At 37.7% G+C, this 25,567-nt stretch overlaps 1 pseudogene; it reads right to left on the bottom strand.

Moving 5' to 3' along the window:
• Nucleotides 1–6,874: 6,874 nt before the first annotated feature.
• On the bottom strand, nucleotides 6,875–7,396 carry LOC102477189 (male-enhanced antigen 1-like; annotated as a pseudogene).
• Nucleotides 7,397–25,567: the final 18,171 nt, after the last annotated feature.

The following is a 25,567-nucleotide window of genomic DNA, read 5'->3' as shown; positions in this document are numbered from 1 at the left end:
GAATTTCCTTCCTCTGTGTGCTACGGCAGAAAGATGGAAGACACAGAGAGGGCCTTCCTTCCCTTTCACAGGCAATACGTCTGCCCAGCATGCTGGATTTCTGTGGCCTTCAGGCTTGACTCCAGCTGCCTGGGAAGGTTGAGACTCCTCCAATGAGTAACCGTATTTCGTTGTTTCCAGGACAACTTAAATGATAAGACAATTTGATAATAGTTTCTAAGGGGGAAAAAAAAACACTCTGTGGAAAATGTTCACATTAGTACTTGCTTGCTGACTGATGAGTACCTGCCCCACTTCCCTTTCCCCAGGGGAACTGGCAAATTTGGCGAAGTGAGCTGTGTGGGGAAATTCGGTAATGCACCAGGCAGATGAATGCACTGGGGAATCTCTGCAGCGGCAAGCTGAGGCCTACTTTATGCAGCAGCAAAATTGACAAGGTGCTCAGGCATCAGAAAAGGAGCACATTACAGCACTTGTCCTTCAGTGTATCCTCTCTCCTTATTTACATATTTCCCATAAAAGGTACATCTTTAGAGTTCAGCTCCTAAAAGCGTACATGCTAATTTTCCTACAGATCTATTATGTATGAATGAGAAGAGTCTATTCTCTTCTTGGTATGTGGAGGATTTGTGCACGTAACCCCCCATTAGTGTTAATGGCAGATCTATGCATAATTTCCCTAACTCCCGGAATCCAGGGCGCCTAACGAAGCCACACGCAATTACTTACACACACAGTAACAGGGAGCAGATCCGAGGGCTCAGGAAACCAGGTTCTGGGATGGATTTCAAGTTCTCACACCTTAGGAATCTCTTTTCAAGAAAGAAATGTACAAAGGATATGAATAGAAGAAATTTGCTTCTTGTAAAATCCTACACAACATTGCATGGCTTCTATTCATTATGATATCTCTCCATCATCCCGTCAGACCTTGACCTGGTGAAGGTCAGAGACTGCAAAGCTCTGTAGGGTGTTTGGCCCAGAAGGATGATTTTCTCTTTCTTTTATCTTCCTTTCTCTCTCTTTCTCCCTTTCTCTCTCTCTTTCTTTCTCTTTCTCTCTCTCTCTCTCTTTCTTTCTCTTTCTCTCTCTTTCTTTCTCTTTCTCTCTCTTTCTTTCTTTTTCTTTCTTTCTTTCTCTTTTTCTCTTTCTTCCATTTTCTTTCTCTCTCCATTTTCTTTCTCTCTCTCCTTTCTTTCTCTCTCTCTTTCTCTTCTTCCCTCACTTCCTCTCTCCCTCCCTCCCTTTCTCCCTGCCTTCCTTCCTTTTGAGAGGTTGAATGAATAAATGAATGAACAAGATAGGTTGTGTGCTAATAGGTTTAGTGATTACCTGGGTGTTGGTCTTAGATTTGCCTCTGCTGTTGTCAAGTTTTGAGTTGGGTCATGAGCTGCTACTGTGTAACACCTGTTTCTTAGATGCCAGGAACCTTACCTCCCTTGTTACAGCAAATCTTCCCAACAGCCTAATTATCTCAGTTTAGAAATGAATGAAATAAGTTTGGAGAGTGTAAGTTAATTGTCTAAGGTTTCACAGCAGGTAAACAATAGAATTAGAATTTGAACTTGGATCTTCTGACTATAAAGGTAATATTCTCTCTCTCTCTCTTTTTTTATTTTTTGTTATAGGCTGCATGCCAGAGAGAGAGAGAGAGAGAGAGAGAGAGAGAGAAGGAAAGTGAGAAATAACCCCTTAGGGGGGATGGCTATGCCACAATACCTTTTCCTCCATTCTCCTCTTGGGATTTTGGACACACATGCAAGGTGCAGCCAGCTATGTGGGATCTAGCTGCCCCAACCTCCTCACCACCTGCTGGCCTCTTTTTTTTTTTTTTTTTAATAACAGTTCCCTACTTCTATTATGCTACCCCACCCCTTCTTTCTTGTCATAGTCTCTAAAACAACTAGCAATGTTACCCTCATGCCCATGGATTTGTTCCCACACCTACACTGGTCTAAATATAAAAGCCCATATTTATGATTAGGTAAAAATCCTCTCCTACCCCCACATTTTGTTTTAATAAGAAACAAATTCCATGAGATGATATATAGCAGCTTATTAAAGGTCACAGAACAAGTTGCACAGGACCTCAGTGCTTCAAATCCCACAGTTCTAGAGCCCTGCAACTAATTTCTTAGTTCTCTAGACAATACAAAAATGTGAAACCTGTTGAAAGAGCAAGAAAAGTCATTGTGAATAGAAAGAGAGAGAGAGAGAGAGAGAGAGAGCAAGAGAAGTAGATTTAAGTGCTGTTATGTCTTGTCCTTGAATATAAGCTCCCTCTGACACATCAAAAGTACATGTTTATCATTCCACTGAATGGATTTTTAGTTCTACAGACATGGATAAGTCAAATTGTTCTGAAGCTTAACTGTCATCTTAATTTTTTTCTTGGCCAAAAGTGATGTTTATCTCATAATCTCAAGAGCAATGGACTTTTCAGTGCTACTTAAAAAATGATCTGTGAATTAGCTTTGCCTAACAGTTTAACATTTTCAGAGTTTATTTGCCACAGTTCTGTAACAAATAACTTAAAAATATAATTCTACATAAATAAATAGCGATTAGTATAATTGATACATACCAGAATATGGCTTGACCTCATTGACACATTACAGCCCGGTTCTCTTGTTTTCTAAGAGGTGGCATAGAGTTATAGCACTAGTGGCCCACAGAACTTCTGCTGCACTATGGTTGTATTCCCAAGAGTTCGAATTTCCCAAGCTTTTTCCACTCTGCCAACAGATTCTGTTCCACATATATACATATTTCATCATTCATTCATTCATTCATTCATTCATTAAGTGAACGAGAGACCCCTGACAGGTCTTACTATACCTCCATCGTTCCCTCAGCCCTCCAGCCAGCCAGAAAGACAGTGTGCACAGTGTGATTAGATCAGCTTGGGAGCTGAATTGCAGGCCTTCCCAGATACTTCCAGTGCCTTACTGTCTTCATCACCGTGGCCATGTCCTCTCCCACACATCGGAAAGCTCAAACCAGAGTCCATTAGCATGAATCTAGATGACGTACTTGAAAACACTTCATAAATGATAAAATATCCAAAAGATAGACATACTCACTGTCATTAGGAAATAGTTAAAACATGCCAGAAAAGAGAGGTGGAATTTAATGCTTTTATTTTATTTCTTTAATTGCCAGAGAGCATAGGTACTTGCCAGAGAAAAGAGAGAGACACAGAGAGAGAGCGAGAGTGCGAAAGCACTTCCCCCAATAGAGTGTGGTGACTAGGCAATTTCTTCTCCTCCTTTTCTCCATCTGTCAGGATTTGAGACATGCATGAACATGTGTTAGGTATGTTTTTCAAGCCTCCTGGTCAGAATTCCAGCCACCATTGGCTATGTGGGCTCCAGCTTCCTTAACCACTAAGTTATGGGCCTGGCCCCTTATGCTTTTATTTATAATAAGAGTTACTTCTCATTTTTGCTCAGGTATATACTAGGTTTTATAGTTGTTATAGCACCAAAATCTGTATGACTCCAAACATCACAAGTCCAAGTTCACTATTTTGGTTTTATTTGTGGCCATTTTTGTGAAGATTATCATTTCCTTAGAATAAAGAGTTTTGTTAGCTTTCTGAACCGGATATTGGGTGCCTAAAAATTGTGTTTTATAAATAATTTAATTTGGGACATTCATTATATCTAGTTCGATAGTTAATTTTGAAACTAGTCACACTTTTTTTTTTTTTAAACCTAGTGATAATGAAGAACTGTTAGAACCATCCATGATAACTAAGGAATTTTCCGATATTTACTAAAGGAAGCACATTCGTTTGTGTCTTATTTTAATAGAAAGATGCATTTTAGATGGCAGAATACTCCCATGTAATATGTATTATAATATGGAGAGATAGACTGAGGGAAACAAAGGGGATATTTCACTTATAGATTTGAAAGGTAGAGGGAGTATGAGAATAAGCGTCTCTACAAACAAATACGTTTTTTCTCAAGAAACTTTCCTTGACTGTAAGGTATACATTACATAATTTTACATAATGCCAGAGACTTAAAGTATACAAAGATGCTAACTTTCTACTCTCCACTTCTACTTCCTCTTTCTTTCTTTGATTTCTGTCCTTATGAAATTGATCTGGGTGCCCTTGTGGAGGCAGGGGTGTACTGACGGCTAAGCAGTGCCTGAGAGAGTGGTCCAGGAAACTTTGTGATCTGCCCAAGTCAGCAGCTGGCAAGTGTCTGAGCTGTGGCCCATCAAAGTCGGTCCATCAGACAGGAGGATGGCTGACAGTCTCACCTTCATAGTTCCGTGATTAAACGATTAATGAATAGAAACGTTTCATGCGAAGTGATTCAGAGCTGCATCATAATCACTTAGGTAAGATTAAGATTTTATTTGACCGTATAGGAAAAATGAGAGAAAGCTAGAAAGTAAAAGAGAGAGTAAGAGTGAGAGAGAAAGAGTTCCCATTCTTTCTGTGGAGACCTTCTGGGTTGATGAATTATGCAAATTGTGGGCCAGCTGGTGGGATAGAGGTTAAGGCGACTGGATCCCACAGAGTCAACTCTGCTGTTTGAGTCACAGACCTGGTGGCTAAAAATCACACTGGGCACATGCATGTGCATGCCCAAAATCCTAAATCCTGAGAGAATGAAAGAGAAGGGATTAAAGTGTGGCCATCACCACTGGGGAATGTTTTCTCACCTTCCCTCTCTCTCTCTCTGTCTCTATCTCTCTCCAGTGAGCACATATACGCTATAGCAAAAAAAAAAAAAAAAAAAGTCAGGTGATCAGTTTACGCATTTACATTGAGAATGGTGTTAACTAGCTTACAGAAGAGAAGCTATTACTTGATGTTGGCTTATTCATCATAATGCACGGAAAAAAGCTGAACTTTTGTGGCTAGAGGAAAAAAAAAAAGAATACATACAGATATTCCTCAACTTATGACAGGGTTGCATCTTACACCCTGATAAGTCCATTGTAAATTGAAAATATTGTAAGTAAAAAAATGCATGTAATATACCTAATCTACTGAACATCATAGCTTAACTTAAACATGTCCAGTACATTTACATTAGCCTACCGCTGGTCCTATTTTAAAATTAAGTGTTGAATATCTCATGTACTTTATTGAATACTGCACTGAAAATGAAAAACAGAGTGGCTCACTGTCACTGCCAGCATCGAGGGAGAGCGTCATACTGCAGATTGCTAGCCTGGGAAAAGATCCAAATTCAAAATTCGAAGTATAGTTTTTTGTTCTCTTAGGTTTCAGCTATAGGGCACGTGTACTTGCTAGAGAGAGACAGAGAGAGGGAAAGGGGGGAAGGCCACACTGCAATCCCTTCTCTTCCATTCTCTCCCTGGGATTTTGGGCATGCATATGCATGTGCGCACACACGCACGCACATACACACACACATACACACACACACACTCCTGGCATAATTTTCAAGCCACCAGGCCTGGGACTTGAACCGCAGTCAGCCATATGTAAGTCCAGTGCCTTAACCACCACACCACCTGCTGGGCCCTGAAGTGCAGTTTTTGCACCATTGTAAAGTAAGAAAATGTTAAGTCAGACTGTGGTAAGTTGGTGACTGTCTGTACTGGAATGTGGGCTCCCTGCCAGCCAAAGTTTTTCGGGTAGTAAAGAATGTTCCTTTGAGTGTTTGATACCATAAGTCCATACACATACATAAGTGTATTGAGATAAATGCTTGGGAATGATTGGTTTTATCAGTGCACATTTGAAAGAGCAAAGTTACAGTCTGTGGTTCACCGTGTATAAAAAGGAAGGAGGCAAACATGTTGAGGCTCTTTATTTGCCTGAGTTACTGATCTAGTAGGCAGAAAAATTGCCCCTTTTCCCCAATTACCTTGCCATCTCTGTGTTTCTACTCCCACGACTTTGGAAGCTTACCACATTATAGTGTGAGTTGGGATATACTGTGATAATTGGGGTATGTAGTTGGGGTATACTGTAGCATATGCAATGTACTATATGCTGAACTTACTGGAAAAGAAGTTGACATGAGGTCATATGCAGTGAAACGGAGAGGAACCTATTTAAGAAAAGTGAAGATTGTCTCTTGATGAACTCTGATATATCTAGATCCTAATGACTTTCTGTTTACTTTTTCTGTCAATTATTGATAGAGGAGTATTGAACTCTCTAACTATGGGGTTGTAGGAAAAGTTATGATGAATTTTTACATAGAAAAACCTAGACAAAAATGCATCATGAATTTTCTGACAGCCCAATATAATCGTAGATGTTTTTCTGTTTTTAGTTCTTTCCCTTTTTGATTCATACATTTTGAAGCTCTGTTACTAGGTACATAAATGTTTAGAATTGTTTTGTTCTCTTGAATTGACTCCTTTGTCATTATGAAATGTTCTGTTTCATTACTTTATTATGTCTGATATTAATATAGTTACTCTTTTTTTTCTTGTCGTCACTCTTTGTATGTGTGTGTGTGTTTACATGGTTTATCATTTTCTATCTTTTTATTTCTAGCCTATTTGTGACTTTATAGTTTTTTCAAAAAGGTTTTTTATTGGCAGCATGTATTTGGGTCTTATTTTTTTAATCCACTCTGACAATCTATGCCTTTAATTGGAGTAAACTACTCCCTCCCTCCTTTGGCTGTATACATACAGTGCTTTATTCTCAACACAAAGTGATACATGCTAAGGTGGGTTGGGTTTGGGCCGATGTCTCCTTATGTACAGAACTGAATAAAATGGGTCTCTAAGAAGTCTTATTTGCTTTGAGGTGAAAGGGAGACAGGGAGGATGGTGATGGACATTACAACTGAGTTGTATTCAGTCCTGTTTTGGTTCTGGACTGGAATGTAGGGTGATAAGGTAACTCTCAGTGTGGTCATTTTCAGGTAGTGGATACTGGCCAGGCTTGGAGAGCTTTCCATATCACATCTTCCCATTAGGCATCTGATATCTCCCGAGCCCAGGCAGGAACCCCCCTGGTGCAGGCAGGCTTCCTCCGGCCTTCATCCTTTTACCCAGCCCTCTGTGTTCTGGGTCCATGAGAAAACAGAGCCGTAATGCCTAATGCTGTAGCTTCCTCCTCATCTTCATCTCCACTCTTCAATGATAGTTCTGCCAAATGTAGCCCCTGGGCCTGGATCTGATCCTGGATGTCAGCAACTGCATCTCCATTCCCCATTGGTGCCAGCTCCACTTCCTCTTGTTCAGGATCTTGGCTTAAGGGCCAGTAGGAATGGTAGCCAGCTGGGCCTGCCGGGGTTTCCTCCTGCCTATCTTCAGGCTCTTCACTGCTCCAATCTCCAATGCCTTCTACGGAGTCCTGACGCAGCCCCTATTTCTCAGTCTGATTGGGGAAGATACACTCGGGGCCCATGGTGTCAGGCCCTAGCAGTACTGTTGCCATTCAGACAGGGCTTCTCTTCCGGCAGGACCGGACTTGGGCCATTTACTTTTAATTATTCACACTGTCAGAGTTAAACCCACTACTCCATCCTTTTTATTTGTCTTGTCTTCTCTGAGTTTCATTTCCCCCTTATTTCTTCTGCCTTCTTTTGAATTGTGTGTATGTATTTTAAAATTTCCATTTTTATCTCCATTATTATTAACTATATAACTTGTTTTGTTTCTTTATTTTTGTAACTTTTTTCCTGAAATTTACATACATTTTAAGTTATCATAACGCATTTTCAGTAATACCATGCCATTTTATACATATACGGAGTGAAACTTAGGACAGTCTCGTTCCCCAGACTTTCTGTTTTCCTATCCTTTGTGCTATTGTCACACACTTTGATTTCTCGTACGTTGTAAACCCCACAATAAATTGTCATTACTCTTGTTTTCTACAGCTATTTATCTTTTAAAGATGTAAGAGTGAGAAAAATGTCATTTGTAGTTACCTACATTTACTTTTTAAAATTTTTATTTTATTTCTTTCAGCTCTCTGTATTCCTTTATGTATGTCCAGATTTTCTTTTTACTTTTTTTTTTTGAGAGGTTTTTTCTCTATAGGGCGTGTGCGCTCGCCATACAGAGAGAGACATAAAGACAGAAAGTGAGAAATCGCCCCCCCAGGGGGGATGGTCACGTTGCAATCCCTTCTCCTCCATTCTCCTCTCAGGATCTTGGGCACGCACACACATGCGCCCGGCATGAATTTTAAGCCACTGGGTCCGGGATGCGAACCGCGGTTAACTACGTGGGAGTCCAGCGACATAGCCATTATGCTAACTGCTGGTTCCCTGTCCAAATTTTCTTTGGGTATTATTTATCTTCGGCCTGAAGAATTTACTTCAATATTTCTTATATTACTGGTCTTCTGGCAATGAATTGTCTCAGGTCTTATTTGACTGAGGCTTTATTTTGCAATTATTTTTAAAAGTGATTTATTGAGTTTAGACTTCTAGGTTGACAGATTTTCTTTCAGTATTTTAATGATGTTAATTCATTGTCTTCTGCCTTAAATAGTTCTGACAAAAGTCTAACATTCCTACCTTCCTTCCCATGTTTGCAATATATCTATTTTTTATTCTGGATGCTGTCAGATTTTTTTTTTTTTTTTTTTTACAAGCAATATTATTGTTTTGTGCTTTCATGTGCTTTTCTTTTCTGGAAGCTTTTTTTTCTTTCTAAAGAGTGTGTGTGCTCGCCAGAGAGACAGAAAACAAAAAATCACCACCCTTGGCAGGGGTGGCCACACTATAATCCCTTATCCTTTATTCTCCTCTTAGAATTTTGGGCACACACACACACACACACACACACTCCTGGCATGAGTTTCAAGCCACCGGATCCGGATCTGGGACTTGAACTGCACTCAACTATGTGGGAGTCCAGCACCCCAACCACCACACCACCCACTGCTTCTATGTGCTTTTCTTTATAGTTATTCACCTTGAAGTTGGTTGACCTTCTTGGATATGTAAGTTTATAGTTATTACTGCATTTGGAAAAGTTTTGGCCATTAAGCCTTTTTTTTTTGGAGAGGTTTTTGCTATAGGGCCTGTGCGCTCACCAGAAAGACAGAGAGAGACAAGGAGAAAGAAGGTGAGAAATCACCCCCCAGGGAGGATGGCCACGTTGCAATCCCTTCTTCTCCATTCTCCTCTTGGGATCTTGGGCATGCATGCACATGCTCCCGGTGTGAGTTTAAGCCACCGGGTCCGGGACTTGAACTGCAGTCGACTACACGGGAGTCCAGCAACATAGCCATTACACTAACTGCTGGTCCTGCCATTACGTCTTCAAAATATTTCTGTCCACTTCCACTTTCTTCCTGATACCCTAGTTACCTGTGTGTTAGGTCACTTGGAATTACGCCATAGGTCACTGGTGCTCTGTTCATTCATTGTGCTTTATCTCAGGTAGTTTCTATTGCTGTGTCTTCAAGTTTGTTGATTTTTTTCTTTCATAGTGTTTAATCTAATCTCATTCTGTATATTTTCATTTGAGATATTTTAGTTTTATTGATAGAAGTTCCATTTGGTGCTAAAAAGGACCCAAATATATCTTCCTTGTATGTCCTCAACACAGCTATGTTTTTTCCATGTTTTTGAAGCAAATGAAATATATTTAATAATACTGGTTTTAATATCCCTGTCTACTAGTTCTATAATTTCTATGTCTTACAGTGTTGATTAATTTTTTTTTCCTAGTTGAGTGTAGTATTTTCCTGCTCATTTACAAATCTGGTAAATTTAGGTTAAGTGCCAGTAATTGCCAGAATTTTATGTTATTAAGTGGTTGCTTTGGTTGTATTCCTTTAAATAGTATTAGACTTGTCTGGCATGCAGTTAAGTTAGGTGGAACCAACCAGCTAGATCCTTTTGTGGTCTACTTGAAGCTTTCTTAGGGCAGATCTAGGGCAACATTTATTTTATGGATAATTTAATTCAGCTACTAAGATTATAATACTTGTGATGAGTCTACCATCTTAAAAAATAAGAATATAAGGATGAGATATATTTCAAAATATTGGCTGAATTGTTTGAATCTCCCAATAGTTTGACTGTCTGAAAAAAACTCCTGAGGACCATATGACTGGTCTCCACAGAAGGTCCACTTACAGAGGTCTGACTCCAGTGAAACTCCTACAGGTCACTTAAGTGCCAAGAGCTTGTTCTTCAACTTTCCTAATGAACACTTCGGAGAACTGTAATAGGAGAAATGGGAATTTAACAAGTCTTCATTCTGAATCTTGAACCCATTTGTTTCCATTCAGATGCCCTGTGTATTAGAAGGTTTGTCCACTTTCTCTGACAGGAATATGAAATGAGCCTTGGGGAACTGTCTCTGCAGATCTACATAGCTCTCTCTCTGCAACTACTTCTTCCCTGGTTGTTTTACTTTCCCGTCCTTCTGGATCTGTCTCCTAATCTAAGTGAGACCTTTGAGTTCCTTCTGGGCCCCTTTTCCCATGCTGCAGACTAGAAACTATTTCCAGTTTTAAGTAAGCTATAGCCATTATGGGACTTACCTTCTTTCTCTTGTCTCAGGGATCAAAGACCTATTTGCCTATTTTCATTGTTAACAAACATATTGTTTTATGCTTTGTTTATTTTTGTAGTGGTTTAATGTAAGAATCTCTAGTAATTCATTTTAGTCAAAAGAAACAATTTTAATGAGGTTTAAATGACAATCATACATATAGCTAATGCTTGAAGAATGTAAACTATATTAATTTTCTCTGTTGCTTCAGGAACTATTGGGTCTTTGGAAAAGTCATGACTCAGTTTTCCATAGAAAAACATAGAAAAGTACTTGTACTTTTTCCAACCACCCAATAGAAGCAAAGGAGAGAAGTAGTAATTAGATAAGTTTTTCTGCTATTTCTTTCCAGCAATGAAGTAGGCAGGAAGTAGTGAGATTTTATGTGTTTTTCATCACAGGAAGTATTTTCATAGCCTATAGATGAGAGGCTTTCTTCTGAAGAAATTCTTCATTGCTGGTTTGACCCCTGTACTTCTCAAATTTCAGATTCCATAATATATTTGAATATTTCAACTAAATAGTGCTAGTTAGAGCTGAAGTAGAGATCAGTTCTTCTGAATCCAGGTGAGTGAGATATCTATGACTAATCTTTAGAGCTGTCTCTTCAATTTTAACTAAATGATCCATGAAAATGGTTATGAAAGAAATTGAAACAAAAAAACTGAGTGGGTGAATATTTGCTTAGTGTAAAATTTACAAAGATATTTTTTGGAGTGTCTACTTAGACAGTTTTTGTCTCTTTGACTCTGTCAATATCTTAGCCATGATAAAATCAGTGATTTTACTCAAAGGGTGGAAAAAGATTAAGTGGCCTAAAGATTTTTCCTGAGAAGTGCTTTGTAATACCCCAATGAGTTACTAGGAGATAAAACAAGTTCATTCCTAGAAAACAAACTGGACCTTAAAGGTGAATTTTCTTCTAGAAAGTATGTGGAGTTGAAAGGAGGAGGTAAAAAATAAGAGTGTAAGGATGAGATGTATTTCAAAATATTGGCTGAATTGATTGAATCTACCAATAGCTTGAACTGCCTGAAAAAACTCCTGAGGACCATATGACCGGTCTTCAAAGAAGGTCCACTTACAGAGGTCTGACTCAAGCGGAACTCCTAAAGCTCATTAAAGTTCTAAGAGCTTGTTCTTTAGACAGTTTTCCTAATGAACACCTTGGAGAAGTGTAATAGGAGACATGGAAATTTAACAAGTCCCCATTCTGGATCTTGAACCCACTTCCACCACCCTCCCCACCCCCCCCTTTTTTTTTTTTGGCATTATGAATGAGGAGACAGAGGCCCTATGAAATGATGCAGCCTGACCCAGATCACAAGCTCGGTAGTCCCATAGGGAGAGCTAGGACTACTCTCTCATCTAACAAATATTTACAAAGTACCTAGTGTGTGTATTGCACCTAGTTCAGGTCTCTTTATGCCACATCACAAGCCTCTCTTCATGAACTGTAATAACATGCAAAGAGCTTATTAGAATTTATAATTTTTTTATGCTACCTTTAAAAAAATTGCCACTCTGTGGGACCAGCAGTTGGCGTAATGGCTATGTTGCGGGACTCCCACATAGTCGACCGCAGTTCACATCCCGGACCCGGTGGCTTAAAAATCACGCTGGATGCATATGCGTGCGTGCCCAAGATCCCAAGAGGAGAATGGAGGAGAAGGGATTGCGGCGTGGCCATCCCCCCTGGGGTAGCGATTTCTCACTTTCTGTCTCTCTGTCTGTCTGGTGAACGCACGCGCCCTATAGCGAAAAACCTCCCCCCCCCCAAAAAAAAATTGCCACTCTGAACCTAACATTGATTTATGTTCAAGGAAATTGAGCAACTGTGGTGACAAGAAAGAGTCCTGATCAGAATTAACAGTGGATGTTTGTAGCCAGAGCATGATATATTTCTCCTGAGGGGGAGATTTCCATACAAAAGTGGGACCAGAGGTCAGGGACCAAACATAATGGTCAAATGTGAATTAAAAACAATTAATGAGTCTGGACCCAAGTTAATTGAATTCTTACCCAATAAACATTCAGGTCATACTGACACTTGAATTGAACATTGCAACAGCAGAAAAATAGAGGGCATTGAATTGGTTATATTATTATTCAGAAGAGAAGAGATGCTAGTGTTGTCAAGTACGAACTCTTGTCAGATGCCTTTACGTGCTCAGATCTCCAGTTACTGTTCAAAGTTCAACTTTCACTAGATATGAATTGCACAATTATGTCAGCTTCTCAGGTTCAATCGAGACAACATCAGAGAAAAAGGAACCATGTTAGGTAGAAATAAGCAAAGGCTGTTTGCATTTCTGGAGTGGAGGAGGAACAATAACGGGCGGATGTGGGACAAGACAAGGGATGCTACTAGAAAAATTGTCTTCTGATATGCTCATATCAATGAAGTCTGGTCTCCTCTTTCTTAAATTTTACAAAAATTCTAAGCAAGAAAAACAGCAGTTCCCGGTGCTCTGTTAAGGTTCTTACTGTAGTTTCTAGAAAAAAATTTAAAAAAAGTCTAGCCTTTGTGTATCTGAGTCCTGTTTGGCTGGCCTTGAAGCAGGGGCTTCTTTTGTATATGTGATGCCTTTAGGCAAATTAGGAAAAGATGCCTTACATAAAGGATGTCTCCTTAGAGTAGATTAGGTAGGAAATGGTACTTCTTTATGGCTATAGTCTAGCACTAGGGTTCAGGTCTCAGAGAGGAGAGCAGAGCGTGAGTTAGATTTCAAACCCAACTTGACCCTTTGGCTGCATACCTTCTGTGGGACATGATTTTGTCTAATGTTTTGTCTTAAAAACAATTTCTTTTTACATTTTTTTTTTTGGAAAGGTTTTTGCTATAGGGCGCATGCACTCGTCAGACAGACAGAGAGAGACAGAGAGACAGAAAGTGAGAAATCACCCCCCCCCGGCGGGTGGCCACGCTGCAATCCCTTCTCCTCCATTCTCCTCTCGGGATTTTGGGCACTCACGCACACGTGCCCGGCGTGAGGTTTGAGCCACTGGGTCCGGGCCGTGAACCGCAGTCGACTATGTGGGAGTCCAGCGACATAGCCATTATGCTAACTATAGGTCCCCCTTAAAAACAATTTCTGAGCTTCCTTCCTTGTCAATATAAGCTGCCATGGGCCTCTTGCCAGGTCTGGGGTTGAAAAGGTATAAATCAGCAGTAATCTAAGACTTTAGGGTATGAAGCTTGGGGACTTCTAAAAAGACAAAATTTACGGGCAAAGGTAGGGCTGAGGACTATACAGACCAAATGGTTGCTGAATCCAAAGGGATTAGACAGGACAGAAATTGGATTGATCAGAGACAGTAAGGTGCGGAAGGCAGTTTCAGGAGGGAAGATGACAGGTGTCCTGGGTAATTCACAAAACAGTGGGTCCTTTCAGCATACCGAACTGGATTGGATCTGGACCAGCTATGATTCAGTGGCACTCTGGGGGAGGAAGGCCGTAACTGTGGTAGTTGATTACTTGCTAGCTCTGGAGTGGCACTGCTGGGGTTAAAATTTTAACAGTGGTCAGGCTAAATACTCAGAATCATCCTTGACTTCCTTCTTTCTCTCATACCCCATATCCACTTGATTGGCAAATCCTCTTGACTTTAGTTTCAAAGTATATCCAGGCCATGAACACTTTTCACCAAAGTCACAACTCTTGTCCCACCCATGAAGTAACCTCCTAACTCATCTTTCTGCTTTGGCCCTTGCTTGTTTTAATTCTCCTATTCCCTCCCTAAGCTTGTTATCACACCAAAGTGATCCTTTGTAAAGGATCTTGCCACTCTTCTGCTCAAAACTATCCTTGTCCTCTGGCTTCTCATTATCACTCAGAGATAAACTCAGAGTCTTTACAATGACTTTCAAGAACTATGTGACCCAGATTCCCATCCTCTTGGATCTCATTTCCTAACACTACCTTAAGGAAAAAAAAAATACTTTCTGTTTTTACTCTAAGTTCAGAACACTTCACCTGATCTCATTTCCTAACACTACCTTAAGGAAAAAAAAATACACTCTGTTCTTCCTCTAAGTTCAGAACACTTCACCTCTAGTCATCAAGTGGTGTCTGGGGATTTCTCCCCATCAACAATCAATCAATACTCCAGTGGGCACCAACTGGGTATCCTTTAATTTAACACAATTCCAACACTGTCCAACAGGAGACAGCCTCCAATGCTGTAGAATGAGGACTCAGTCCCACAGGATTTTTTTACTCTGTTCTTCCTCTAAGTTCAGAACACTTCACCTCTAGTCATCAAGTGGTGTCTGGGGATTTCTCCCCATCAACAATCAATCAATACTCCAGTGGGCACCAACTGGGTATCCTTTAATTTAACACAATTCCAACACTGTCCAACAGGAGACAGCCTCCAATGCTGTAGAATGAGGACTCAGTCCCACAGGATTTTTTTCTTACTTCAGATACAAATCCTAGCCCCAGCTTGTCACCTGTGCATCTTACTGACTGGCTACAAAACAGGGTTGTCATGACACTTCCTTCAGGTTTGATTAATTTGTAAGAGTGGCTCACAGAATTCAGAGAAACACTTTACTTACATTTACCCATTTATTATAAAGGATATTACAAAAGAGTCAGATGAACAGGTAGGTGAAAGATAAGCACAGGACAAAGCATGTGGGGAGATTAAGTAGCTTGCCCTCTCTGAACCTGTCACCCTTCAGGCACCTTTGGGTGTTCAGAGTTAGGAAGTGCTCCTAACCCTGTCATTCTGGATTGCTATAGAAGCTTAGTTACTTAGACAATTGATTACATCATTGACTATTGGTGGCCAACTCAACCTTCAGCTCCTGTTTCCTCTCTGGAAATCCAGATGGTGAGAATAAAAACTCCAATCCTCTAAACACACTTTTAATTCCCCTGGCAACCAGCCCCCATCCTGAGGCTAACAAGGAGTTCCCAGTTTCTCGAGTCATTCATTAGCATACAAAAAGCCATTATCACTTAAGAGATTCCAAGAGCTTTTGAATTTATATTGCCTAGAGGAAGACCAAATACACATTTTACAGTATCATACTCCCCCTTGTCACTCATTCACCTTGACCTCCTTGTTCTTCCTTGAGTAAGACAAATGCACTATTTCCCCAGGACATTTGCACTTTCTGATTCTTCTTGGAGAATCATCCCCAACCCCCTAATCACTACTTTCAGGTCTTTTCCTCACTTCTTTTAGCATTACATCTTCTACACTCATTCATTATATTTCAAATGGCAATGTCTCATTTTTTTTTTTTATGACTGAATAATATGCCATAGTGTATATATGCCACATTTTTTCAATCCAGTCAATCTATTCTTGGACATTTGGGTTAATTCATGTCTTAGCAATTGTAAATAATGCTGCAGAAAACATGAATGTGCGAATGTCTTTCCAAATGAGTGTTTTCCTATCCTTTAGGTAAATAACCAGGAGTTGTTTTATTGGGTTGTATGGTAATCCTATTTGTAGTTTTCTGAGGAAACTCCATATGATTTTCCAGAGTTGCTATAATAATTTACATTCCCACCAACTGGGTAGGAGGGTCCCCTTTTTACCACAACCTTGTAAGCACTTGTTCTTTCTTTTTTTTAATCATATCCACTTTGACTGGGGTTAAATGGTATCTCGTGATTTTTTATTGCATTTACTTTATGGAAGTTATGTTAAGCATTTTTTCATATGCTTTTTGACTATTTGCATGTCTTTTTTTGGAGAGTTGTCTGTTCAGCTCATTTGCCCATTTTTCAATTAGATTATTCATTTTTTTGTTTGTTTTGTGGGTGAGCTATTTGAATTCCCTATATATTCTAGCTGTAAGTTCCCTATCTGAAGCATAGTTTGCAAATATTTTCTCCAGTTCTGAGGATTTTTGTCTTCACTCTAATTATTTTTTCCCCATGTTCATATTCTTTACTGTATTTGCATCTGCATTTTTAAAAAGAATTATTCATTTTAATTGTATTTATTTATTTATTTTAAAATTTAATTTCTTTTATACATTCAGTCACTGTACATCACTACAGCTTCTAAGATAAATTTATCCAACATGAATACACTTCATACCCATCCAGTTGAGGGTACTATACACGTTATTATCAAGAGATAATCATCAATTTCTCTGTCCAATGAATGTCTTTCTTCTCTATTTTTCTCCTTGATTCCTTTCCTTACACTCTCCCCTATCTGTCACCCTCTTCCTATACCATCTCCATTATCTATAACCATTTCCATGCTTCCATAACCTCTAATCTTTCAGTCTCTGCCATGGAGTGAGGATAGTTAAAATATATTAAGTGTGTACATACAATGTCTGTCTTTCATGATCTGGCTCACTTTATTCATTAGTAAATCTTTTGTGTTCGTCCACTTTCTATCAAATGCCAGGGTCTTGTTTTTTTTATGGCTGATTAGTATTCCATAGAGTCTATGTGTCATACTTTTTCAGTCCTTCTTCTGTTTGTGTACATATGGGTAGGTTCCATGTCTTAGCAATTGTGAATAATACCACAATAAACATAGATGTTCCATTACTTTTTCAACTGAGCATTCCCTTGTCTTTTGGGTAGATGCCCGGGAGTGGAATTGCTGGATCATATGGTAGTTCTATTTGTAGATCTTTGAGAAAGCTCCATATTGTTCTCCACAGTGGCTGGACTAATTTACATTCCCCAAAACTGTGTAGGGCAGATCCCTTTTCACCACAGCCCTGCCAGCACATATCTTTTTTATTTTTTATTATTTTTTTTTAAATTTTAGCCTTTTTGAATGGGTTAGGTGGTATCTTATTGTGGTTTTGATTTGCATCTCCCTTATGATGGGGTATCTTGAACATTTTTTCATATGCTTTTTGGCTGTTCATATGTCTTCCTTAGAGAGTTGTTTGTTCAGCTCATTTTCCCACCTTTTAATGGGGTTGACCTTTTTTTTTTTTTTCCAGGTAAGCTGCTTGAGTTCTCTGTGTGTTTAGGATATCAGTCCATTGTTGGAGGCATAGTTTATAAAAATATTCTCCCATTCCAAGGGTTGTTGATTCACACTAATTACTATTTCTTTTGCTGTGCAGAAACTTTTTAATCTGACGTAATCCCATTTGTCTACTTTTGGGATTATTGCCTGTGCTTTGGAGGGGGTGTCTTATTTAAGAAGTCTTTGCTTATTCCAGTGTCTCCCAGAGTCTCCCCACTGTTTTCCAGCAGTAGTTCTATAGTTTGAGGTCTTAGGTTTAGATCTTTGATCCATTTTGAGTTGATTTTTGTTAATGGTGAGAGATAGGGATCTAAATTAATCTTTCTGCATGTGAATATTCATTTTTACAATGCCATTTGCTAAAAATGTTTTCTTTTTCCCACTGGGTTGACTGGTACCTTTTGTTAAAAATCAGTTGGCTGTATATTTTGGGACTTATTTCTGGGGTTTCCATTCTGTTCCATTCGCCCACATATCTGTTTCTGTGCCAGTGCCATGCTATTTTGATTATCACAGCTCTGTAATATATTTTGGGGTCAGGGAGTGAGTTACCTCCTACTCCACTCTTCTTGCACAATATTGCTTTTGCAATATGGGGTCTTTTATGATTCCAGACAAATTCTATGATTGTCTTTCTACATCTGTGAAGAATATATCTGGTAATTTGATTGTGTTAAATATGTAGATTAATTTAGGTAGAATTACCATTTTGATTATGTTAATTCTTCTGATCCTGGAACATGGGATATCCTTCCACTTTAATGGATCATTTTCTATCTTTATTTTTTTTTTTCAGATTTTCATAGTTTTTCTTGTAGAGTTCTTTGATTTCTTGGTTAGATTTATTCCTAGGTATCTCAGGCTTTTAGTGGATATGATAAAGAGATTACTTTCTTCAGTTCTATCTCAGTCTGCTTGTTCATATATAGAAATACTATAGATTTTTGTATCTGCCACTTTACTGCATTCAGTTTTTACTTCTGGAGTTTTTTCATGGATACCCTTGGAACTTCTATGTATACAATCATGTCATCTGAAAATAAACATAATTTTACCTCTTCTTTTCATATTTAAATACCTTTTATTTTATTCTCTTTTCTGATTGCATTGACTAGGACTTCCAGCACTACATTGAAGGAGTGGAAAAAGTGAGCAGCCTTGCCTTGTAACAGTTTTTAGTGGTAAAGCTTTCAGCTTTTCCCCATTCAATATGATGTTAGCTATGAGTTTTTCATAGATGGCTTTTATTGTGTTGAGAAATGAACATTCTATGCCAATTTTGCTGAGAGTCTTAATCATGAAGGGATGTTGTAGTTTATCAAATGCTTTTTCTGCATTGATTGATATGATCATATGGTTTTTATCTTTCTTTCTGTTAATATGGTGTAATATGTTTATGGTTTTGCATATGTTGAACCACACTTGCAGCCCTGGAATAAAGTCTAGCTGTTTGTGACATACAACATTTTCTTATATGCTGTTGGATATGATTTGCTAGTATCTTGTTGAGAATTTTTGCATCTATATTCATCTATTCATCAGAATATGGTCTGTAGTTTTTCTTCCTTGTCATGTCTATGTCTATTTTGGGATGAGGGTGATGGAGGCTTTAGAAAATGAATTTAGGAGGGTTCCTTCTTTTTGGATCTTTAGAAATAACTTCAGTAGAATGAAAACTTATAAAGATTTGTAGAATTCAGAAGTGAAGCCATCAGGGTCTGGGGTTTTCTTTGTTGGGAGGTTATTTATTACTGATCCAATCTCATTGCTTGTTATGGGTCTAGTCAGACTTTTTATGTCAGAAATTAGTCCATCTCATCCAGGTTTTCTGGTTTGTTGGCATATAGTCACCCATAGTATTCTCTAATGATGTTTTTATATTTCTATTATGTCTGTTGTAATATTGCCTGTTTCATTGCAAATTTGATTTATCTAGCTCCTTTCTTCTTATTTAGTCTAGCTAATGATATGTCAATTTTGTTTATCTTTTCAAAGAACTAAGCTTGTGTTCATTTATTTTTTTATATAGTTTTTATTTCGTATTTTATTTCTTTCTGCTCAAATCTTTATTATTTCTTTCTCCTAGCATTTTTTGTTTTTGTTGTTGTTGTTGTTTTCCAGGCATAATGTTAGATTGTCCATGTGCCATCTTTCCATCCTGATCTTAAGCACACTAATTGCTACGAGCTTCCCTCTTCTGACTACTTTTGCTTATCTCATAGATTATGGAAACTCATGTACTCATTATCATTGGTTTACATAAATCTTTTTATTTCAGTCTTAATTTATTTAGTAGCTATGAAGTAATTGAGGAGTAGGTTGCTTTATTTCCATGTATTTGTGTATTATCGTGAGGTTTTTATGAAATTAATATCAATTTTAATTCCATCATAGAGAAGATGCTGGATATAGTTTCTCTGCCTTTGCATCTCTAAAGGCTTGCTTTGTGCCATATCATGTGGTCAGTCTTTGAAAAGGTTCCACGTTGGGGTGAAAAAAAATGTATATTTTGGGACCAGCAGTTAGCGTAATGGCTATGTCACTGGATTCCCACATAGTCGACTGCGGTTCAAGTCCCAGACCTGGTGCCTTAAACTCACGCCGGGCATGTGTGTGTGCGTGCCCAAGATCCCGAGAGGAGAATGGAGGAGAAGGGATTGCAGTGTGGCCATCCTCCCTGGGGGGTGATTTCTTACTTCCTGTCTCTCTGTCTCTCTCTGTCTTTCTGGCGAGCACATGCGCCCTATAGTGAAAACCTCTCCAAAAAAAAAAAAAATGTATATTTTGTAGTTTTTGGGTAGATGGTTCTATAGATGTCTGTCAAATCCATCTGATTTATGGTATCATTTACATCTTGAATTTCTTTGCTTATTTATTTATTTATTTATTTTGTCTAAATCATTTGTCTAACGGAGTTAGTGGAGTGTTGAAATCCCCAATAATTAGTGTGCTGCATTCTATTTCTCCTTTTAGATCTAGCAGCCTTTCCTTCATGTATTTGGGTGCTCCTGAGTTGGATGCATAGATATTTTTAAGCTTTATATATTCTTGATGAATTAGCCCTTTTATTACTATGTAATGCCTTTCTTTATCTCTTCTTACAGGTTTTGTCTTAATGCCCATTTTGTCTGAAATCAGTATCATGACTCCAGCTCTTTTTTGGTTTCCCTTTTCATGGAATATCTTTTTTCAGTCCTTCACTTTTAGTCTATATATATTTTTATCCATTAAGTACATTTCTTGTAGGCAACAGAGAGAGGGTTTCTGTTCTTTTTTAAAAAAAAATCTCTTTAGCTAATCTATCTCTCTTGATTGGACAACTTAATAAATTAACATTTAATGTTATTATCAATATTTCTGGACTTGTCCCTACCATTAAGTTGGCCATTTTCTTGGTTTGTTTGTTTGTTTGTTTGTTTTGTTCTCTTATTTCTGTCTGTCTCTTTTTAGTTTTCCTGGTATAGCATTCTCTTTGGAACCTTCTTGAAGAGCTTGTCTGGAGTTGGTAAATTCTTTAAGGTTTTGTTTATCTGAGAATGTTTTTATCTTTTTTTCCCCATTTGAAGGCTAATCTTGCTGGGTATAGTAAACTTGGTTGAAATTGTTTTTCTTTTTTAACATTTTGAATATATCTTCCCATTCTTTCCTTGCTTGCATTGTTTCTGGTGAGAAGTCCAATGTTAACCTTACATGTTAACCTTTGTAAGTAACTTGACATTTCTCTTTCCAATTTTAGTATATTGCCTTTATCTGTGGTTTTGGCCAATCTGGCTATGGTGTTCTATGGAGAGCATTTTCTTGGGTTGAATTCTATTTGAGTCCTTTGTATTTCTTGGGTTTAGATGTTTAAATGTTACTCTAGACTTGGAAATTTTTCTTACAGGATTTCATGGAATAGATTATCAATGCCCTTATTAGATTCTTCACTTTCTGGGATCCCAATTATTTGGATGTTTGGGTGTTTAATGGTATCTAGTATTTCTAGTATATCATCTTAATTTTTTTTTCCTTTTTGGTTATTCTTTCAGTCTTTTTGGTGTCCCCCCCTCCCCCCAGGTCAGGGGTTTTATCTTCTAGATCTGAGATTTGACTTTCTGCATGATCTAATCTGCTTTTAATACTTTAGAGGGAACTTTTAGTTTCCTGTATTACAACTTTCATCTCTAACAGTTCTGCTTGACTCTTTTTTATGATGTCTATTTCTTCTTTCAAATCATGGAAGGACTGATTCCCTTGTCTCCTGGAACTCATTATTTCTTTTCTTTTGCATCTTCTGGAGTTTTTTGTCTCTTCTCTTGTATCTCATTTAGTTTTGTCACTATGAATATTCTGAATTGTTTATCTGACCTTTCCATGAGTTCCATTATACCATCTGTAGAAGACGGAATTATTCTTTTCACTTGGGGGAGAGATAGTTTCTTGGTTTCTCATATTTTGCCGCTGAGCTGGTTTCTGTTCATCTGATAGATTATATATTTCTTCCTGATTTCCTGGAGTTAATTCTGAGAGTTCAAGGGCATTCAGGAGAATGTGACTCATGATCTCTCTGCAGCTCTGTCTGCAACTTGCTATCCCTGCAACTTGTACAATTGTCGCTGGAACTGGATATTCCAATAACCTTCCAGTTTCTTGAGAACAGGTGTACCCAGGGCTGAGCTGCAGGGTTTCAGCTAAGGAAGAGCATAAGGGTCGCATGCTGTGTACTTCAGGAAACTATGATGTCTGAAAGTATTCCTCAGTGGGCTAAAGGCAGCTGTAGGTCTAAAGTGGTCCCCTGATTCAATTGTTCTCACTGACTGTTGCCATGGCACTGGAACTGGGAATAATGATAGAGGAGGGAGCTGGAAGCAGGAGGATCTGGGCATCTGGAAATGGTCAGAAGACAGTGGAGGTCCCAAAGCAATCTCTGGCCTTGGTTCTCACTGGCTGCCACTGCTGCTCAGTGGCCAAAGATCTACTCTAATTATTGTTTCCCTTGCTGTACAGAAGCTTTTTTGCTTGATATAGTCCCACTTGTCTACTTTTGAGATTATTGCCTATGCTTAGGGGTCTTATTCTTTGCTGACATGAATGTCTTCAAGAGTTTTCCCTCAGTAGTTTTATAGTTTGAGTCTTTAAATTTAGATCTTTGATCCATTTTGAGTTGATTTTTGTTAATCGTGAAAGATAGGAATCTGGTTTCATTTTTCTGCAGGTGGATATTCAGTTCTTCCAGCACAATTTAAAAAGAGACTTTCATTTCTCCACAGGACTGTCTTGTCCCCTTTGTCAAAATAATTTGGATATATGTTTTGGGTTTATTTCTAGGTTCTCTATTTTGTTCCATTGGTCTATGTGTCTGTTTTTGTAATATATTTTGTAATATATTGTGAGATCAGGTTAATGAGATGTCTTCTACTTTATTCTTTTTGCACAGTATTGCATTGGTGATGTGGGAACCTTTATTTCCAGAAAAAATTTCATGATTGTTGTTCTATTTCTGTGAATAATGTCTCTGGTAATTTGATTGGAATTGCATTGAATTTGTAAGTTAATTTGGATAAAATTGACATTTTGTTTATATTAATTCTTCCAGTACAGGAACATGGAATGTCTTCTCATTTTTGTGTATCATGCTCAAGTTATGTTCTCAGTTTTTCATAGTTTTCCTTGTAGAGGTCTTTAACCCCTTTAGTTAATTTATCCCTAGGTATTTTATTTATTTCTGTATGTATTTTGTGGCTGTTGTAAATAGAATTACTTTCTTCTATTCTCTCTCAGTCTGTTTATTGTTTGTGTATAAAAATGTTATAGCTTTTTGTATATTGATTTTTGTATTCTGCCACTTTATTGAATTCATTTACCACTTCTAGGAATTTTTTTGGTGAATTCTTTTGAATTTTATATATAATCATGCTGTCTAAAAATAAGGACAATTTCACTTATTCTTTCCTATTCGAATACCTTTTATTTTACTCTCTTTTCTGATTGTATTGACTAGGACTTCCAGTACTATGTTAAAAAAAAGTGGGGGGAAGTGGGCAGTCTTGTCTTGTTCCAGTTTTTAGTGTAAAGCTTTCAGCTTTTTCCCACTCAGAATGATGTTAGCTATGGGTTTGTCATATAGAGATTTTATTGTGTTGAGAAATGTTCCTTCTCTACTGATTTTGCTGAAAGTCTTAATCAAGAAGGGATATTGTATTTTATCAAATGCCTTTTTCTGCATCAATTTATATATTTGATCAATTGAGTTATTGATCTATTCAGGAATTCTATTTCATTCTGATTCAATATAAGTAAATTAATATGTATTCAGAAATTCATCTGTGTCATCTAGGTTTTTGTTTGTTGGCATATGTTTTCTTGTAGTATTCTATTCTGTTATATCTGTTGTAATATTGTCGGTTTCACTGCTGATTTTTAAAAACAATCTGATTCCTTTATCTGTTCTTCTTGATTGGTTTATCTGATGGCGATCCAATTTGTTTATTCTCTCAAAAATTGGCTTTTGATTTAATTTATTTTCCATATAGTTCTTTTGTTCTCTGTTTTATTTATTTCTGCTCGAATCTTTATTATTTATTTTTTTCTGATATATTTGTTGTTGTTTTTCCAGTTCCTTGAGATGTGGTGACCCTAAATTCTGACCAAATTCCATAGTTTACAGTAGAGTTCACTCTCTGTATTGTATATTCTCTGTGTTTTGATAAATGTATAATGGTATGTACTCACTATTATAATGTCATACAAAATAATTTCACTGTCCTTTAAACCCACTGTATTCTGCCTGTTTATCCCTCTTCTCTTCCTCTTAAACTCTAGTAAATACCTGTTTCCTGTCTCTATAATTTTATCTTTTCCAGAATGTCATATAGTTGGAATCATATTGTATGCCCCCTTTTCAGATTGGCTTATTTCACTTAGCAATATGCAGGTAAAGTTCTTCTATGTCTTTTGGTAGTTTGATGGTTAATATACTTTTCCCCTTTTCTTTGAATAAAACATCCTCTTTCTATGGGCTTATCAATTGTATTAGTCATTTCAAAGAAAAAAATTTGGAGTATTGTTTTTCTGCTTTATATTTCTCTGAAATCAAAGAATATGCTGTATGTAATTTTATTTCTTTGAAGCTTTTAACGACATGATTTTATTGCAAGACTATGGTTCATTTTGGTAACTGTTCTATATGTACTTGCAAGAAAGATTGGACCACCTGGTGATATTGTGGTGAAGGTAGCAGGATCCCACATGGCTGACTGAGTGAATCTAGCCCCAGATCTAGCCGTTTGAAAAACACTTTGGATGTGTGTGCATGTGTGCCCAAAATCTCAAGAGAAAAATGGAGAAGGGATTATGGTATGGTCATCCCACTGGAGGGTGATATCTCTCTTTCCGTCTCTCTCTCTCTCTCTCTCTCTGTGTCTTTCTCCAATGAGGACACACATCATACAGCAAAACTAAAAAAAAAAAAAAAAAGAACTTGTATGATCCTCTGGTTGGGTGATGCATTCAATTAATGTCAGCTTGATTTAAGTCAATTGATAGGGTTATTTAAATTTTCTATACGCTTATTGTTTTTCTGTCCATATATTCTATCAGTTACTAAGAGAAGAGTGCTGACATCTCCAAGTGTAATTGTGTGTTTACTTGTTTCTCCTTTCTGTTTAGTCAGATTTTGCTCCATTTATTTTCTGTAACTGTTATTTTGCTTGGTTTCCTCAAAGGATACATATAGTGTATAATAATAAAATATTTGGCTGTGGTATACAGTTTCATAACCTATATCCCTTGTTTAAATGGATTCTCATGTAAGTTTATCATTTTCTCCCACCCAGTCCCCTGGCCCTTGGAGCTTCTGAAATCAGCCATTACTTTCTCTACTTTCGTGCTACGGAATCTGTCAGTTTCCACCAGAGTGCAGACTATCAGTTTGTTTATTCTTCTTTTCTTTTCTTTTCTTTTCTTTTCTTTTCTTTTCTTTTCTTTTCTTTTCTTTTCTTTTCTTTTCTTTTCTTCCTTTTTTTTTTCTTTTCAATGCTGTCTCTGGGTGATTTTTCAGAGTTAGTCTTCCAGTTCAGTAATGTGCTCTCTTTATTCTGCTAATCAGTTATCTTTTCTGTTAAATTTTTACTTTAAT

Source organism: Tupaia chinensis, unplaced genomic scaffold (genome assembly GCF_000334495.1).
Source record: "Tupaia chinensis unplaced genomic scaffold, TupChi_1.0 Scaffold000023_1, whole genome shotgun sequence".
Taxonomy (NCBI): Eukaryota; Metazoa; Chordata; class Mammalia; order Scandentia; family Tupaiidae; genus Tupaia; species Tupaia belangeri.
The sequence above is the reverse complement of the archived record's forward strand: the minus strand, read 5'-3'. Positions and strand labels throughout refer to the sequence as shown.